At 48.3% G+C, this 15,669-nt stretch overlaps 1 long non-coding RNA gene across 1 annotated transcript; it reads left to right on the plus strand.

Annotated features, from left to right (window-relative positions):
• Nucleotides 1-4,329: 4,329 nt before the first annotated feature.
• Nucleotides 4,330-9,265, plus strand: LOC123390689. Its single transcript, XR_006605237.1, has 2 exons — nucleotides 4,330-5,332; nucleotides 7,075-9,265. It is a non-coding gene; the product is annotated as an uncharacterized LOC123390689 (long non-coding RNA).
• The last annotated feature ends 6,404 nt before the right edge of the window (nucleotides 9,266-15,669 follow it).

Genomic DNA, 15,669 nt, shown 5'->3' on the forward strand with positions numbered 1-15,669 from the left:
CAAAGTCAGGGTTTTTGAACCAATCCGTGTGTCTCATTAGTGCCACGCTTCTCTTCCGCTGCTGCGGCCCAGAACTACGGGGCAAAGCTGCACTTGCCCCAGAATGTTCCAAACGGGAATAGCTGAGCCACACCTCCCCAGAGAATGAGTCTGATTGCTTTTCTCCAAGCCTCCCTGGATTTTTAAAACTAATATTATTTGACAAAGGTGTGACTTGCTTAAGACCTATTCAGAGTCTCTTGTGATGACACAAAAATGATCACGTTCAACTAATATGTATTGTAATTTCTAGTATTTGTCTCTCACTGCTAAGCTAGTTGTCGGGAGGAAACGGCCTCCTCGGAAGCTTCCGGCTGTCGGTGTCTCAGTCCTGGTTCCTGCTCTCCTGCCTTAGCAGAGGCCAAAAGTAAAAACTAGTAAACACACGTACCTGTGCCACCTGCATCGAACCTGCATCTTGTTCGAGAAAAGACACGGACTGTCATTACCCCCCTGAGCTGGGGCTCCTAAGGCTCCCAGAAAGTAGGGGAGAATGACTCATCTCAGGAGCACCTGCAGGGCTACCAAGGGCCGTACCCCAGCACCCTTAATGCCCTTCATTAACCCATTATGGGTCATTACTTTATTAAATGAAACTATTAAAATACCCAGGGGATGAGGTGGGCGGCGCGGATTGGCCGTAATCAGGAGGAGCACGGTAAGTAAGGAGCCACGCGGGAGCTCACTGCAGGAGATGGGCAGTGATAAGATCAGGCCGGCTGGTACCTACACAATGTCTAGAGCAGTACAGAGTGCTTCTGCATGCAGGAGGAGAGTGAACCGAAGTGGACAGTGAATTAGTACAGGTGGGGAGTCTTCACGGACATACGGAGTCTCGAGACCTTGAAATTGTCCTACTGTGACTCTAAGTTACACCGAGGTAATGGGACGTACTGAGATTGCAGAGAAGTCTAGACACATACTTCTTACTTCACTCTAAGTGGAAAATATGTGCATCAGGATCTGCCGAAAGTTTTGTGAACTTTGATACCATAACTCCTTCGTATGGAGGTTTTTTATATTGCCCTAGATTTTTAACGCATAAAAGTGGGTTTCCGAGAGTTTTCATTCATCTGTTGCCCAAGCCCCCCGCCCCCACCCCCGTGTGACAGATGTGGTAAATTCAGTATCACAGCAGAATTGTAGTACGAAGACAAAAATGACCAATGTCCCTCAGAGGCCTGAGGTTGACCAGGAAGAAATTCATATTTCTGAGCCCTTATTCCGACCCACTCTCTGGGTCGAGAAGCACCGTTTCTACTGCCAAGACCCTTAACTCAGCGGCAGCTTGTCCTCTCAAAGCACAGCCCAGATCAAGGCCCAAAGAGCACAGGGTCTACCTCCCCCCCCCCCCACCCCATACTCAGCCCAGGTAAAATACTGGATGAAACTTCAGAAAAAGGAGAGTGTGAAGTCTGTGAGAGCCGGGCCTACTCACCATCCCAGGGGGCCATTATGTACCATTTTACTGCAATTTCTCTTTGCTTTGTTTTTTGCAATGATGCATTTAGCTATAGCAAGTAGAGAAAACCCCTATTCAAGAGAGTGGGGTCATTATCCGCTCACAAAAGGCCATTTAGAGAAAGAACAGCCCCGTCAGTTCAAGCTGCGCTGCCAGAGTCCAGACCCATTAGCAAAAAGGTTAGCTGTTTAAGTGGGAATGTGAAACAAAATGTAATAATTAGGGCTAAGTCTGGGCACCCTCCCCCTGCCAAGAAAGCTGCCTGGGATCATAAACTCATTCCCTGAAAGTCCTAAGCTTAGGGGAAAGCAAATCACCAAGTCCGAATGACAGTTCGGTTGTTAACCTTTGCCCTAGAGGCGAGGTTTTCATCCTTTCTCTCTTTCTTTTTGGTATGTTTTTTATAGATGTCACTTTTATAAGGCTGGGCTGTTCTTTTTCCTGCTTACCACTAGCGACACGTTTCAGACGACTGCTGTATGCGTGTGCGCGCACGTGTGTGTGTCTGTGTGTGTGAACCACGAAAGCAAATACATTCCAACATGAACAGCAGTTACCTTCAGTGAAGAAATATGTGGGAGAACTGGGAATTAATTTCTCTTTGTTTCCGCCTCTGTACTTCCTGATTACTCGTTTATTAACAGGTGACGTACAAGGGACGGGAACAAAAGACACGTGCAACATTTCCGACAGAATTTGCTACCGTGCCTCCGTCGACGGAGGGAAACACCAGTCGGCGTCTCAGCATGATTGACCACGAGGGGAAAGGCGGTAAGCGCCTCAGAGAAGAGGCCGCACCGTGACGGGATGGGGACGGACACCAATGTTAACCAGACGTCCCCTCTCCGTTTCCTCGGCCGCTTGGCGGCATCCGGACGAACGCCGTTCCACTAACAGATATCTGTCGCTGTTACTGATACAGGAACTGCCCATCATTTAGCATCCTCGGAGGCACACTGCTCCGGTTAGTGAAACAACAGCAGCTCGTACTGCTCATTAAATAGCTACTTCGTGTTGGACTGACGGGCTGAAGGGCCGGTTACGGGAGGGTCACCGCGTGCACGAGGCGCGGATGACCAACCTTCGGTAAATAAGACGGGGCCTCAGAGGCCATGGAAAATGCAATGTCTGACGATCCAGAAGGCGCTCTGGGAGGCTGCAGAGCCTCGACTCATCACTCTGAACCACCGCGATGACTGTAACTCAGGCTTGCGAAGCACAAATTTGTAAGAAGTTCCTATTGCTGGATTATACGACAAATTTGTTTCTTAGGCAGTATTTCTCAAGTGACTTGAAGGTAAAACGGAGATACGGACCAACTGCTTAGCACGTAGCAATTAGGCATTTTATTTATGCCTTCATGGGCTTTCGTTAACACTTGTTTTCATTTTTATGGCTCTCGTAACAAAATATTCACTTTAATCCAGGAAGCAGGACTCCTGTGTTCGCATTGTTTAATCAATAATTTAAGAAGCATTTACGGTAACGGCATTTCCTTTAAATCCCCTGAGATTCCTTTTAAAATTTTTTCACCAAAAAAGTTTGGTGTAGGTAAAGTTGGTTTTTTTCATCCTTAGTTTTTAATTAAAAATTTGTGAGTGTCCTCGACACACACTGTCACGGTAGTTTCAGGAGTACAACACATGACTCCACTCTCTGCTACGCTGTGCTCACCACGAGGGCAGTTAGCATTTGTCACCACGCAACGTCACTGCAGTACCACCGGTGACATCCCCTGTGCTGCCTTAGTATTCCTCTGCCTCGCTCGTCCTCTAGCTGGAAGCCGGTGCCGTCCGCGCCCCTCACCCGCTGTTGTCTAGGTAGGGTTTTGTATAGGTAGAGCGAAGGGAAAGAGACAATCTTGAAATCTATAATCGCACTTCGGATTGTGGGGAAAAGAACAGATGTGAACAAAGGCGCAGGCCAGTAAAAGGTTGAGAGAAGGACATGAGTTAAATTCATCAACAAACATCTTTGAAGACCTACTATGTTCCAGGTGCTGTTGGAGGCCCTTGAGATACAAAATGTCAGTAGAGAAGACAAGAAATGCTAAGTGCCATAAAAACATCCCTGGTGCCAGATGATGCTAAAGGTTATCAAAGAACAGAGCAGAGCATGGCAGATTCAGAGAGGGGCTGCTTCCGAGATTTAAATGATGTGAGAGGGTAGGCGCCTCGAGGAAACTTTTGTACAAGCCTTGAAGGAGGTGAAGAAATCAGTCGCATGGATATGGGCAGGTGGAGAGGAGCGGCTACCCAGGCTACAGATAAGAAGAAATGGGAAAACGGAAGGGGGACTAGTCCATGAGGAGGGGGGAGCACAGGAAGAAGGCAGCTATGTCATCTGAGGCGGACGCCGTCGGGGACTCTTTTTTTTTTTTTTTAAGATTTTATTTATTTATTTGACAGAGAGAGATCACAAGTAGGCAGAGAGGCAGGCAGAGAGAGAGAGAGGAGGAAGCAGGCTCCCCGCTGAGCAGCGAGCCCGATGTGGGGCTCGATCCCAGGACCCTGAGATCATGACCTGAGCCGAAGGCAGAGGCTTAACCCACGGAGCCATCCAGGCGCCCCAGTTGGGGGATTCTTAACATAACTTTGAAATGCTTGACCTTGGAAATGATTGGAAGAGATAATAAAAAATAATCATTGTCCCTGATTAGCATATGGAACGTGGATCTACAAAATAAATATGTAAACGGAATCCGCGGACACACCTCCAGACGCGTTTTCTAGGCAGCAGCCACCAAACTGGACACAGTCACTGTCGGGTCATTCACGCTCTGGGGATCACACGCGCCCGACGCCGTGTTAGGAACAGGGTCACAGTGATGACCAAAACAGACGCAGTTCTCGTACTCATGGCAAAGACGTAGTTTATTTAAATGAGGCGCTTGTTATCTCCTTATCAGTCTGTGGAAAATCCGACAGAGCTAGGAAAGTATGTGGTGAGTTACTAGACCAACTCTGGGAGTCAGGAGAAGCTTCGACCGGGAAGCAGGGTTTGAGCTGAGACCTGGGGCTGCATGAAGGTTCAGGAAGGAAAGAGACTCTAGACAGCGGTGGAAGGAAGCATGGCATGTGTGACGCCCTCGAAGACCAGGGGCCTTCAGCGAGGGTGCAGCGGAAGGCGGGGCACACTCACGCGGACCGCGGAGGACAGGTGAGCAGGACTCTTTACGGTGGCGCCTGACGGGATAAGGGGAATCCACGAGGCACGGGCAGCCCCCGCGATGAATGCAAAGTTGAGAAGAATGAGAAGCTGCCACGAGGCCTGGGCACCAGGGTGGACGGCGGGAGTGTTCACCGAGGACAGGAGCTGCGGGAAAGGCTGAGTCCCTGCGGCCCTGGCTGCGAGGAGAAGCCGCCAGTCAGGCTCCGCGGCAGGGAGGGCCCAGGGCAGGCCACGCCGAGCTGAGCTGCAGTTCCCTGCTGCTTTCCCGTCTCCCATCTTCCTGGAGTCAAGTGAGCTGTAAATCAGACAGCGAGGGAGCCCCCTGATGCAGAATGTAAAAGTCAGCTCCTGGGCACAGAACGGTGGGGAAGGATGGAGCAGGCGGGGCGGGGAGAGCCCAAAGTGACCCGGAGAGCGTGGCCAGATCACAGGGGATCTTACGGGCGAAGTCTTTATTTTTCTGCAAGTGGCAGCCAGCGAGGGAAAGAGGAACTCTGCTGTGCATTTATAAAGGGAGCTCATTCACGTGCTCTGCGGAGACCGGAGCCGCTCGTGGAGGACAGAAGCTCGTGTGGAGGGTCTGGCGGACTCGGGGAGGGACGGGGCAGTTTCTACCGTCGGTGGTTGTACACGGTGCGGAGGCGCAGGAAGACCCGAGAGGTACTGAGTTGGGTTTGACTTGGGCGTGGGAGGTCTGACAGGTGCTAGGGAGGAGTTCCAGACGTGGGTTTGCAGAAGTGGGTGGGGAGTGGTGCTCTTCTTGAACGGAGGACCAGGTTTGGGGAAGATCGCGCGCGTGGTTCTGGGCCTACTGAGTCTGTGAGACGACCACCGCAAACGTCAGTCAGCGCCTCCTCTCTGGTGCGGTTCCCCGCCGACTCTCACTGTGCTCCCACAAGACATTCTGCAAGGCCTTTTATATAAAGTGTTTTCTCCAATCCTCAAAATGTGGAGGCGGACATGATTTTTCCCATCTTACTGATGAGAAGACTGAGGCTCTGGGTTCAATATTCCACTCGCATTCAGCACTTGGAATCCAGGCCCTTTAAACCCCAGCTGGGGCTTTTCTCGTCTCTACTGCTTTACTGCCGGTCACCGAGGCATCGGAGAAGGCTGTACAACAGGCTGAGCAGAAGTGAAAAAGCTGTTAGGTGATCCTGTTTCATTTGGGGAAAATGTAGATTCTAGAGGAGGCTTCCATGAGTTTCCATTCATCAATCAGTCAGCACTCCCTGGGCAATCATTATATGCTTAGGACTTGGCTGGCCATTACAGAAAGATTACGAATACTATAAGGTCTGACCCTTGATTTCCAGGGGTTAAAATTTAGTCAAGGAGGCAAAGACGCTCCGGAAATAATTTGACATATGGTAATATTAGATGCTGATTAGCTGCCCGATGGCGTGGGGCCCACAGCCAGAGAAAAGGGCCCCGTATACCATGCTAAGGTCTTATTCAGGTGAGACTTGCACTGTGTGCACAAAAGGAAATTGAAGGGCAGATACTGTGTGGTGATGGTCTCAGATATTTCGGCAGCCGAGTGCTGGTCTGCAGGCTGGCTAACTCCTCGGGAAATTTCATAAGACACACAATTGATCATAGTTAGCTAAGTAAAGTGTGGAAATGGACTGAGAGTTGAAGTTTCTGGAAGCCTGTTTTATTTAACATTGGTTGTTGCAATTCCTGCAAGTGGAAGGCTTTTGTTTTGTTGGGTTTTTTTTAGAGACAGGGGACAGCAATCTGTTCATATCTTTGTTGAAGGAAAGCTGAAATCGCAAATGTGTTTAAATCTGATACGATCTAAATCCTTATCCCAATAATGAAAAATGTCATCAGCAAATCTGACTCTAAGATCTTTGAGGCTCTGTAAAGATTATTCTTTATGGGAAAATCGCCTCAAATTTCTTTCCAGAAGGAAAGATAAGACCTCTCTTAAATAATGGCATCTGGAAAATTGAAATTTTCTTAGTAGGAAGCATTTTAATAACTGGCATTTGTATAGAACCTTATGATTTGTAGACCACTTTATATACTTTATCTTATATGATAACTAAACAAAGCTAAAGTATTGTCAGAAAGTTATGTTGGACAAATTGTTCTCTGGAGAGGAAAAAAATGTGTGGTTTTAACCAATTTAGAAATTAAAAAATCAGTATTAACTTCTCCGTCATTAAGAGGGAGGTCATGGGTTGCCATACAGTAAAACAATTGTCTAACGATAGCGTAATGTTGATAGTTATAACAATCGTAACAACTGTCTAATGATATAGTAATGATGATCATTGTAAGAATAACACGATTGAGCCTTTGCTCTGTGTATGATACTGGTCTACTCATTTGTATGTATTAATATGTTTAATCCTACAAAAAACCTTGAAAAAGACATTATTTCTGTATTACAGATGAAGAAACTCAGGCACAAGTGTTTAAGTCACTTGTCAAGTTCATAAAACTAGAAGGCAGAAGAGCTGGACCTTGAACTCAAGAAGTCTGGTTGCAGAGCACTCCCTCTTAATCACTAAGGACTCCTCCAAAATGTAAATTGTCTCTTATAGAAACAGTTTCTTAAATAAAAATTGTAAAACGGCCAACGATTTACAAACGAAACATAACGGGGAAAAGGATAATATGGTGAATGCGAACCAGGAGTCCTCAAAATAACACAGAAAGGAAGAACAATCACACAAAATAAAAAATCTGCCTAAAGAATTAGAAATTGAAATATTTCTAACGTTCTGGCTATCTCTGAAGAAAGAGAAAGGAAGGTTAAGAAGGAAGAGACTAATTTATGATCCAAGAATAACCCACTGTTATCATAATTATAAAAATACATGTTTAGTTCTTCCTAAAAATATTTTCTGCTTTACTTGGAGAGGACATCAGTAGTTCTAATACAGAATAATTCCATTCCCAAGCAAGAGAGAGGGTCTAGAGACAAACAGAACTTTCTAACAGCATGGGAACCTCACTGAGGACCCCGGGCTCCCTAAGCCCTTCTCCACATTGGGTGTGAGAGACGTGAAGGAGAAAGTGCAAAGGAATCCGTTCTTCTAACTCTGTCCTCTTTGGGGTGAGGACACCTGGCACACAGATCTGCTCCGCATTCCAGAATTCTCTTGTAACAAGAAAGGAACTTTGTCCCTTGAACTTTGAAGCTGTTTGTGATTGGGATGGAAAATCATAAATCCCCATCAGCTCTGATAAAGTACACGAAGGAACTTTTAGGGCTCTTTGCATTTGGGGCTGAGTGCAAGAGACTCTTTTCCGATGTTCTCCTCAGGAGGCTAAAATACAGAATTTTTCCTAGTGTCTTTATGCAGTAGAGAGAGTCAGGTGTAGACCTCATGGCACCCGTTTCTCTTGTTACTGCCTAGTGATGGAAGCCACAGCGGAGATGCTCAAGTGTAAGACTTAGCTTTTTGACGCCTCATCTGGAAAGCCACCTATTATCTCCGACGCAAAAGAAAGAGTGTTTTGTCTTGTCTCGTGACAAGTTAAATTTCCAAAAGTGATATGAAAAATTATCCTATTAAAACCTCTGATACATATTGTGCTGATTTTTTCAAAATCTAGTTTAGATTAAAAAGACTTCTAGAACATTTAAGTTTGTGGAAGATTTTTTATCTCATTAGGGGAGCTTTACTGATATGAGGGAGGAGTTCTCATAATCACAGTGATCAGAATAAAGAACACTGGGCCTTACAGGGATTTTGCTACATTGTTTTTCTGGAACCCGATCAATTTCATACTATTAAAAAGAAGCCGCTTTACTTCTTGACCTCCTAAGTCATTCTCCACTGAAAGACTTAGAGTTTTTCCAATTGTGCTCTGCAACAAACAGGGAGGGTAATGAAAACAATTTGGTGAAAATAAAAAAGTTAGGCGTTAAGTGTTACAAAATAAGAATGAAATCGATGGGCTGGATTAGGAATATTAGAGTACACCACACATGATAAAAATAGCATTATTCCATTAATCTTTGCATCAGCTATTTATGTGTGTATGTATACCGGGTGCAATATAAAATATTTGTTTTTGAGAAGGGTACAAAGCAAAATTGTGGAAACCACTGACTTGGAGAGATTGTTGAACACTACCTCAGCCCAGTACGGAGTTAATCCTTCACTCATAAACCCGAAAATCCAGAGTGACTAAATTTTGATAAAGTCTCATAATGAATATTATACAGCGGTGACTAGGAGTAAAGAACAGATTTAAGCAACAATACAGATTAACCTCAGAAACATGAAACTGAAATGAAAAAGTACGTTGCAGAGAACTACACACAATGCACTATTTCTATAAAACTCAAGAACAAACTTAATTCTGTATTAGCTGATGACACATGCTTATGTGATAAAAGTGTTAGAATAAAGCCCCAGAACGGCGAAACCTAAACTCCAGAAGCCTGCGGACCTCTGGGGGGGCGGGCGCAGTGGGGTCCTGCGGGAGAGCCGGGGAAGTTCCCACGGTGCCGGTATCTTCGCTCTTGGGGGTGGGTTCTGCTACGTTCCATGGCTTCATATGTTCCTCGGCTTGTGTCGCACTGGTTTTTTGGTGGCGTCCAACAATAAAAGTGAACTTGCTAAAGCAGTTTTATAAGGAAATACACCTATTTCTTACCAACACTGCATTTGGCAGAGGTCAGGCAACTCACCCGAACCCCCTCCCCGGATGGAGCGGCCGGTGACGCCCCCGCCCGCTCGGCTCGAGCAGGACCCGCCTCGAGGCGGCCGCGACGACGGAGGGACGAGCCCATCTGCCCCGACGTGCAGCCCCGCGGCCTGCGTGACGCTCCTCTGTCCGCGCCTCAGTTTCTCCCGCTGCACGAAAGCAGCGCGGGTCACCGGACCGTCCCGTGCGCTCTGGTCCTCGCAGCCGCGGCCCGGGCGCCCGAAGCGGTTTTCCCGATCGCGCCGCGACCGACGCGCCCGAGACGGTTCTCGAAGCGGCCGGACACCGACCCCCGGGCCCCGCTCTGTGGCGGCGAAGGGCAGGGGCGGCTGCCGGAGCCGCTGCCCGCGGGGTCCGGCCTTCGCGGAGGTCAGTCACCGGAGCCGGAGCCGGCCCAGCGGACGGTGGTCCGGTGCGCGCACTGGCTCAGCCCCCGGGCGCCGTCCCCGACCCGCCTCCGGTCCGCGGTCACCGAGAGCCGCTGGCGCCGTCCGTCCCTCCGGAAGACACGAGGGGACCCGGGGCCGCGTCTCTGGCGGGGAAAGCGCGGACGGTGCCCGCGGGTCCCTCCTGCCGCCACGGCCCCGGGAGGCCAAGGCCCGCGGGGAGGACGGCGGGGCCGGGCCGGGCCGGGCCGAAGCGGGCGGCGGGGGTGGGGGGCGGCTTCTGCGTGCAGGAGGCCGAGGCCGTGGCCGGGCGAAGCTCTCCAAGGCCCGCGGGACCCCCGTGCGCGTCGGGGCTCTGCGCGCCGGACAGACGCGGCTCCGGGACCGGGACGCAGAAGCGCGTCCGGGTCCGGGTCCGGGTCCGGGTCCGGCTCCGAGTCCGAACACGGCCCGGCTCGGAGAGGACAACCGCGGGGCTGACGCGCTCCTCTCGCGCTTTTCGCTCTTGTTCCTCTTCCACGCGAGGGCGGCAGCGCCGGGCCCGAACCTCCCCAGCCCGGGGCCGCCGCCAGCCCGAGGCCGAGCGGACTCCGGCAGCGGCAGGAGCGAGGGTCATCCCGGCCGGGGACGTGCGAGACGGGCCTGCGGGTCACGGCAGCATCTGACACGCGCAGGGTCTGGTCACCGAGGAAGGGTCAGGGGCTCCCGCCGCTGCGGCAGCAGCTCTGTCCCCAGAGTCCCCTGTCCCCAGGTCCACCTGGAGTCCGCCAAGGCCCAGGCAGGTTTGCATAAGCGACTATGTCAACGCCGTTGAAACCCTCTCCCTGTCCAAAGTAAAAATACGTGTATTAGCTAATTTTCAAGAATTGGCATTTTACTTGTTTGTTTTTCCTTAGAAAACTCCCCTCACTGACCTCCAAGGCTGAAGCTGAGCGCTCTGCGGACTTTGACCTCTGCCCCCGCGCCCCCGAAGCTCGTTCTTGTCTCTGGAGTCCCTGGACCTGTGTTCGGAGATGCTAAGAGGACTTCATGCTCCCGTTTCCTTTAGGGCCTCTCAGCGTTTGGGATCATCCTGGGATGCACTGGGGAAAAGCCAGAAAGACCCAGAAGCTTCTCCACGTGCTGAGTGTTGGGCCCCAGAGCCAGCCCAGTGCCGGGTCCCGTCCGGTTGAGAGCAATGGTTTTCTCTCCACCACGGTTGCGCAGTGGCTCGTAGGAGCCCGGCTGCTCCCGGACACCTGCCCTGAGCTGCCCCAGTCTGGCAAACGGCTGCATGGCACAGCCGCTCAGGCAAGGCGGATGGTTAAGTGGCCTCCAGGACAGGCCTCGACCCACACAGGGGAGGTGGACGACGGGGCAGCGGGCATGTGCGGGGCCTGTGCACGGGTGGCGGGGCCTAGGGGGGCCACCGCCCACCAGACCAGCCCTGCGGCCTCCAGCCCCGAGGCAGACGGACCTGGGCAAGTCCACTCTGCCAGACGGTTCGACTCACGTCTCCACAACCCAAGCCCTAGCACACACCGTCGTTTTAAGATTAGAAGATTTTGATGCTAAAGGGGAAAAAATACCGAAGACATGATGTAGGTCTGTCAGAATGCAATGAGCACAGATTAGCAAAGATACCAAAACCAGCTCCTGGAGTCGTTGGACTCTATCTTGGAGCAACGCATTTTTAAGAAAATAAGGATTTTAACACAAAAGCAGTCTTGTCTCCAGCCTTAGGACAAATCTGTAAGATACGATTTTGAGCTACCAGCTGAGTCATTTTTTTTGTTTCTTTCTCTTTCATATAATAATCATGGAGAATTCACATAGTGTTTGAGTGAATAATAACAACAAAACCTGTAATCATTTTCTCAAATGGAAAAAGGGTAGGGGAGATTTTTGCGGATGGTATAAAGGCTTTGCATTCCTAACGTGTCCTAAAATCCAAAGGTCGCAGTAGAAATGGCTACCGGATGGTAAGTCCCAAACTGTGGCTCCGTGGGATTCTTCACAAGTCTGACATTGACAGGACTATTAATAAGAGGAAACTTTTAGAGGAAAAAGTAGTGTAAGAATTAATACATCAGAAAGTAAGGATATGTAATTTTTATAGCTTATGCTCCAGAAGGTCAATAATTTAATTCAATCAAGACTATAACATCATTTTTTCTTTTTAAATATTTTATTCAGGACCATGACCTGAGCCGAGGGCAGACGCTTAACCGACTGAGCCACCCAGGGGCCCCTTTATTCCTCATCTGGATTTCAACTCAGAATCAGGATAGCGATACTTTTAAATTATTATTAAGGCCCACGTAAGGTCAGGAGACGTGTGGATGACAAACCAGAGAGGGCACATTTGGGGAAACTTTTGGGAGCAAAGACAGGTACTAGACAGTGAACCAGACATACCGGATGGACAGGGAGTGCAGTCCGGATGGAGGGAAAGTTCAGTTACAGGCATTGTTTGGGCCATTTCCAGTAACTCTGTTCAGCCGGCGGGAGAGTAGCATAAAGGAAAGAACAGGAAATGTGGCAGGAAAAGACTGACTGGATCCTTCATGGACTGAATCCTTCATGGAATGAAGGATTCGGAGCGTCAGGTTAAGCAAGCATGTTGGACGGCTCACGGCTCAGCCCGCACACAGCTGCTGCCCCACCACACAAGCACCACTCCAGCCGCTGTTCAACATCTACCATCGAAGGGACTCTTATTTACAGACGGAGAGTTTAGTGCATAAGGAAGGATATTAGGAGCCTGTAAAATGCCATGTAATTTACTTTTACCTACCCTAAACGCACAGATTCATTTTGCTTTAACTCTACGTTTGCAAAGAAACCACGTCACATAAATACTGTCAAACACGTTCCTGTAAAGGGACGGGTCTTTGGGAGAATGGGTGGGAGGCAGGGGGTGTGCAGGCCGGGGGACAAGTGCGGGTCGCATGGCTGCGTGGGTGGGTGGAGCCTGGGTGTGCGGTGCCGGTTATGATCAGACCCAGGTGGACGGAGAGGAGAATGAGGGGCTGGACGCGGGAGTGGAGGGGTGGGGGGCTGACCCGCCGGCGACCTGAAGCGCTTGGGTATGCGTGGTCCCATGATTCCGTGTTCCGGAGCCGACCAAGAAATGTCGATAATATAAATTCGAACAATTGTTTGCTAGTTAAATTTTAGTCTGGTTATAGGAGTCCAGCACACTTTTATTATACTCACAAAGTGCACATTCTCCATTGTCAAAAGACAGGCCCTTTCTTCCCTCATCCCTTTCCCACACCGGAACAGGCCCTGAAGCTTTCCCAAGCACGATTCAAGTGAAACAAGGCAAAGCCAATGGAAAGGTCAAAGTCAATTCGGTAAATTTACAGTGATTTTTAAAAATGACCTTCACCAGCCTATAAAGTGAGAGGATTCAGTATATTAACAGTTTTAAAAGTTACGAAACACTGAGGTTTATTTTCAAAACCAACAAGCACCAACCAAGACGTCAGCCAGCCACCCCAAATCCAAACACCCAATTAAGTGTGAGGAAGGCGCTAGTGCTCACTAGTCTCACTAGTGAGGGGAGTTTTAGGAAACCTTCCTCCCTTGCTACTCACAGTTCGGTCCTCGGACCAGAGCAGCAGCGGCAGCTGGGAGCTTGCTAGAGATGCAGAATCTTAGATGCCGTCCCAGACCTACTCAACATGAAGTTTTCTATGCATTAAAGTTTACATATGCTATATGCTTTTCTTGGAAATTCAAAATGTATATAGTGCTATAAGTTGTTAAGTTTTGCTTATTTAATCATGGGTTTCTTTTTGTCAAATCCTGGAAACACCCATTTAACATTGCTTGGGATTGTATACACGGTATGGGTGATGCTACAGTCAACGAATCCTAAAGGCTCCCCAAGTAAAACATCCTATGTGTGTGTTCATTGTGTAGAGATGCATATGCGTGTATCTGTACATGTGGGCACATATATTAAGTTACATCCATGCATTTATGTATCAATAGAAAAAAGCCACAATTATTTATGAATTTAGTAAACACAAAAAGAAAATAGACTTCTTAGATTTGAGAGAAATGGTGGAGTGCAATTTTAAATTTTTGGTGAAAAGAAGGAATTTTGTGAAAATGAACCAGTTCAATCAAGAGGTTTTTAGGGAACGTTCATGTGGGGCTGGGATTTTCTTTTACTCTCCAAGATCTTTTCCAAAATATACATTCTTCACTAATGAGGGCTAATTTTTTACATGCTTTGTCCCTCTCATTCCTATTCAAGTATTTTATTTTTGAAAGAATGCTATTTGGGAGGCTGTTAATAGTCTTTAAGGAGCGTTGTTAAAGAGTGTTTTCAGATGAACTTTCCTTGGGTAAGTACAAATTGATATGAAAGATTTGGACTTAATTGATGTTACTGGACGTAATCTGAAAGTCTGCCTTCCTATGGCGGTGATCAGATCCTTTAAACAATATTATAAACAGGATACTTTGTTGGAGTTGGCTCCGTGTTCACTTAGTGCTGACCCAAAAGTAAATGAATGCTACTACAACCCCCCATCCCCCACCCCCCAAAAAAGCACACGAACCGCGGCTTTTTTAATCCCAGAGACTAATCACTTGGGGATAGAAAGGACTTTGTAGTTGCAAACTGCACTTCATGCTGCCCAGCCTCGGGGATGAGCCGGAGTAAGGCTGAGATTCTGCTAGGCTGTGAGGAAGCCAGAGATGGTTTTACGTGGTATTTACACATCTTTCATTTTCATAGCCGCGAAATGATCTTTATATTAGAAAACTGAAGTCAGTATAGCAAATGTGGTAGGTATTATCATTTAGGAGGAGATTACATTTAAACAGAAAGCCATTCGACAAGTGAGTAACATTACAGATACGTATACAATAAAAATGACGATGCAGAAATGTAAAGGTTTGCAGCACGAGAAACCCGCCTCTAATCCAAGCCTTCTGTCGTGCTGAGGAGTAGGAAGGCCTGTGCAGGGGGCAGGTTCATGGGGATCAGAGCCCAGAGTTAGTTCTTAGGTTCCAGTTGTCAGTGACAGTGATAATCTGAGATGAAAATACCTTGAGTGCATCTGAAATGCCGCTGAGCATGTAGAATTATCAGTCACAGCGAGGGTCTACTTCTTTACAAGTTGGACAACAGATTATACTCATTCAGTTCATAATTTTCAGGTTTTGCAAAGCATTCAGTTGCATCATTAGAGCAAAGTGAAGAAATCCCTGTCTCAAACGAGGCTGTGTTTCTCTTACTCGAGGAATGAACCTTACACTGTCAGGAAGTCTGGCTCACGCCCGTTGCCACTTTCCTGAGGGTTGGTTCCGCCTGCAGTTTTCAGATGGAAACGTGATCCAGTAATGATTCTGCCTCCAATTTCTTTATTATACAAAATATGGAAAAGGACTCTCCGCGACATTTTACTTTCCAGCGCCCGGGCTTCGTATCTGTGGAATTCCAATAATTAACTGATCTCTGCGGTAACGTGGAGCCCCACGGTCCCGTGGCTTCATAGCTATTCCCGAGATGAATGGTACAGCACATCCCCAGACACAGTCTGCTTCCAGGGAGGAAGATGCTATTAATGAAACTGGCGTTTTTCGGTGCCTCCTGTGTGACAAGTACTCACAAACGTGGTCTTCTTTAATCTGCTCATCAGTGTGCGCGATTCCTAGTCCGCACACGCAGACGCCGAGCTCTGGGGGGGGGGGGGCAGCCACTTACTCCACACCGCGCAGCGAGGAAGCAGTTTGACCCCAGGTGTCCTTTTCCAAAATCCACTCCTTTCCTCCGCCTCACCAAACCACCCTTCCATGACCGGAATACATTATTATTAATTTTGAGATAAAGTTACTGGGGCAGAGTTGCAGAAAAAAATACCTATTTGCCAACTTGTCAACACAGCTGCAAAAATATTCTAAAGACTGCCTAATTGTTTAGAATATCGAGAACAC

The sequence above is a fragment of the Mustela putorius genome, unplaced genomic scaffold (genome assembly GCF_011764305.1).
Source record: "Mustela putorius furo isolate JIRA1106 unplaced genomic scaffold, ASM1176430v1.1 tig00000040_pilon_pilon_pilon, whole genome shotgun sequence".
NCBI classification, from domain to species: Eukaryota; Metazoa; Chordata; class Mammalia; order Carnivora; family Mustelidae; genus Mustela; species Mustela putorius.